The sequence below is a fragment of the Pyxicephalus adspersus genome, chromosome 3 (assembly GCF_032062135.1).
Source record: "Pyxicephalus adspersus chromosome 3, UCB_Pads_2.0, whole genome shotgun sequence".
Classification (NCBI taxonomy): domain Eukaryota; kingdom Metazoa; phylum Chordata; class Amphibia; order Anura; family Pyxicephalidae; genus Pyxicephalus; species Pyxicephalus adspersus.
In genome coordinates this window covers 123602098-123606184 of record NC_092860.1, presented here as the reverse complement: position 1 = coordinate 123606184, position 4087 = coordinate 123602098, and positions in this window count along the sequence as shown.

Genomic DNA, 4087 nt, shown 5'->3' with positions numbered 1-4087 from the left:
GTATGATCTGGTCTGAGATATCTTGCTCTATTATGAACAAGTTACAATAGGACTAGGAGGGCGTTGGGGAAAGAGTAATATGATATAAAGTGAAGGTAAACAAACAGTTCACTTTAATTACAAATATTAAGTAAGCCACTAAAGAGAGTGGGCAGGATGTTTACCAAAAACATACTTGGTAGCCGCATTAAAAAAATCTCTTGAGGTCCCAGATCCATACCTAAAGCTATGTGAGCAAGCGCACTAATCGGTTGATTTCACTAGTTTTCAGTCAAAGTAAATGACTTAGCTAAAGTAAAATCTCCCAAGGTGCAGAGCTGCTAATCATCATTTTGAATATTACTCTAACCAAGGGGTAGAGATGGAAGAGGTTAGGACTCTAGGACCTACAATGTTTCAGCAATAGAGGGTACAAACACAGCATGAACTTTTTACATCACACATGGCAGGTCATGGGAGGGTGTACTTTGGCCTTTTCTCCTTGGGTGCTAAAAAACCTTGTTCCATCACTGATAACACCATGTTTGAGATCATATGATACAAAATCATTGCCTAATTAGGACTCAAAGGTAAGTTCTTTCACATTCCAACAACCCAATCTACTCTGTTTTATGCCCCTACTTTAACAGGGTAAGTCTGATAAAATCAATCACTGTACCTTTTTTTAGTAACCACATAACCCACTTAGTTTTAAATTACCATAAATCCATGTTATCTCCAGACCCCTAAGAAATGTAAATTATAATACATTTAATAATATTAATAATAATAATAATAATAATAAATATATAAATATAATACAAAACAACATTTACAAACACATATTTCACGTCAGCAGTTTAACGTTTTAGTTTAATGTATATTTTGGGTGCTTCTTACAAATATAGTCATGTGATTTTACTGTAACTCTGGCCCAATCTCACCCAGATCCAACTTCCCATTGTGATTTTTTGCAAGAAATAAACATTGAAAGCATTATTATTATCCTAAAACATGACTTCTGTCAGTCACAGACAATCAGTAATATATACAACCGATAGGGGATATAAATCCATACACACTGTAAATTTCCTTCATGTAAATATGGTACAGCAGTAAGCCTTATAGAGATCAAAATGTGCCCTCAATACAGTTTCCTTTCAGAACTTTAAAATACATTGCTTAGAAACACAAATGTAGTATTTTACTGCTTTTTATAGAAAATATATTTCAGACTGTGGCACCACTTAGTGTTATTGAGAATTATCTGGAGTCATATTGCAAATGTGCTTTATCACAAGAAGCTTTGATACTCTTATCATCTGTGCTTGTCACAGTGGTCTATTGCAATGAACCACATACCATCATTTTGAGCCATATGGTGTCACAGCACATAGGTTTTGTGTAAGAACAGAACGTGAAATGCCTTCTAAGTGGCAACTGGTTCAGACCAGATAAGCTTATGCAATCTGCTCTATTTTAAAATATTTACATAGCAGTGGGGTCCTCTGAGTGGAAAGTCTTCAAGTGGGGTATGCTCTAATACTGGGTGAGACTGGATTAGCCTGACATGTTATTACTGCAAGGTCCAAAGAATCCGAGGCCTACTTACTAATGAATGCCAAGAATGCGGATGTGACACTCACAATATGTTCAAAAGGCCTGAAATTGCTGAGCAGCCACCATCTGGGAATAATAATGGGGTGAATGGCATGGCTGAGTGATGTGTACTGCTCTGTTTCTAGCAATCTCTATGGGATAGACGTTTTTCACCTCAATGACCTGGATCATTGTCATGGCTATCAATATGAATGCAAGAAACTCAGCAACCTCTAATTCAAACCATGACAGAACACAGCGAGAGGTTAAACTGATACATTTCATCCAAGTGTATGCTCCCCATGAGCGGCATTCATATACAAAACATAGATGTAAAGATTCAAAGTGATGTTTGTTTCCATTTAAGTTATGTGCCAGTGAATCCTACTATTTCTCCTCTGTGTTACAAAGCCTGCGGACGGCTGAGTACCATGTTTCATGCTTGGTGGACTTCTTCTAAAGTCCAAAGGTTTAGGATCCGCATTTTTAACTTGATGCTTTCTGTTACACAAATCAACATTCCGAAAAAAGCGGAGAGTGCTTTGTTCTCAAAACTACCGAACTCAGTACCTAAACTTCACTGCAGATTAGTTAAATATATTTTCTTAGCAGCTCGTATCACCATCCCTTGCTATTGGAAAGCCTCGACCATTCCACTGGATTTTACTAAACATAAACTAAACTGGATCATGACAAATGATAGATTAACCTGTACCTCGGAAAATAGACACTTGGCATTGATATAATTATTGTTTCTATAGTGTTTCAATTGTTGTAACACCATTCCTCTCTTGCTATGTCTTCTTTATGCCAAACTTAATACTGTGGTTTACTGCTGGTTCCTTCAGCCTTCACATATAACCATTTAAATGCCTTGCAAATTTTATTGAGGCTTTGTCATTTTAATTCTCATTTGGCTGGAGCAATGTTTTTTCTGTATTGTTGTTACCGTATGTAAACAGTGTTTATTTTATAAATGTGTGGAATATTTGTTTTGTTATATATTTATATATATTCAACACAAAGGCTGTAATTCTGCAAATTTTCAATAAAACCTTTAAAATAAAAGTTATGTGCCAGACATAGAGAAGCTGAGCTAATAATAAGGCCAGTTTATTTACCATAGTTCTAAATTCATTGTCATGATCTTTTTACGAATAGTGGAATATTTGCAGTGTTTCTGTTCACAAAATATATTAGTATTATTATTCTTTTTTTGGTTCTGTTACGAGCATGTGGCACTCCTTAAATTATATTTGTATTAGCAGTCTAGGTTTATACAGTCTATTGTTAATTCATTTATGTTATGTGTGCTATGCAAACACTGCACACCTTGGCCATTTAAAAGGGTGTGTCAAGTTCTGCAAATTTTTCAGTGTCTCCACAACTTGGAACGTCTTTGTCCCCATCTGCCCTCAGGGAATTCATACTTAGGGCAGTTTCAGCTAGGTCTAATGATGTTATGGTGTCTGTACCATTTTGGCTCTAACTAGTGAAGAACCATCTCTTATCTCTTGTCTTAGGTAATCAACTGGCTTTAGATGAAATTTTACATCACTGACCCACAGTGTAAAGTAACAGATTCCTGTCACTGGCAATCAATGCATGAGGGCATTTTTTCCTTTTTTTTTTACCATTGTAAGGAACATAATATACTCCTGTTGACTACTAATGTAAGGGGTAATCTTTCCTCTTTTCCTCTTGCTGACCGCTAATGTAAAGAAGCATTTTTACCACCACTAGCAACCAACTGAAATCTACTAATCGCCAGGATAGATGATGTTTTATGCACACTGTACAAAAACAACATGTACACATGGATTAGGTATAAAAAAAATCTAGCGTTAAAATTGTTGTTAAAACATTCCGCCGTGATGCCATTAGAGAAATTACTTATTTTTTAGTGACTTTTGATATTTTAGGTCCCCCCATAGTCTTCTGCTAGTGATCTATAAATGCATTCCAAATGCAAGGGGGTGTTTAGGAGGCACATATGGAGTGCTTTTTCTTGACTTCAATGGAGGTATTAAACGCAAACACACTACAAATGATACGTGTGTACTACACAGTTCTCTTTCAATGTAAAATATAGGAAATGATTTTGCAAAGCATTTGGAGAGCTTCACTAGTTGATGCAAATGCCTGTTCTGTATGCCCATGAGAATGTAAGGTTTAAATAGCAAACAAAAAAACAAGCAGCAAATCATGTTTTAACTTTTATTTGATGGAAACAACTTTAAACAAGATGTTTTCCTAGGTTATGTGGATAACTATTAGTTTTGTGTTGTTTGTTCTTGCTTTCTTTCTGATGAATCAGTCCTATACTCTTGAGTATAACCCCATAATAAAAAAGGTAATTTCTCATATTTAAGTACTGCAGACAGAAAGCTTGCATTCAGAAAAGAGAATTTTTACAACATTGACAAATTAAGGAATTTCACATAAATGTAGATGTAGATTAGTTTCTTATGTTTAGTATTTCTTTAAGTGGAGTCCCTACTGTGTAATT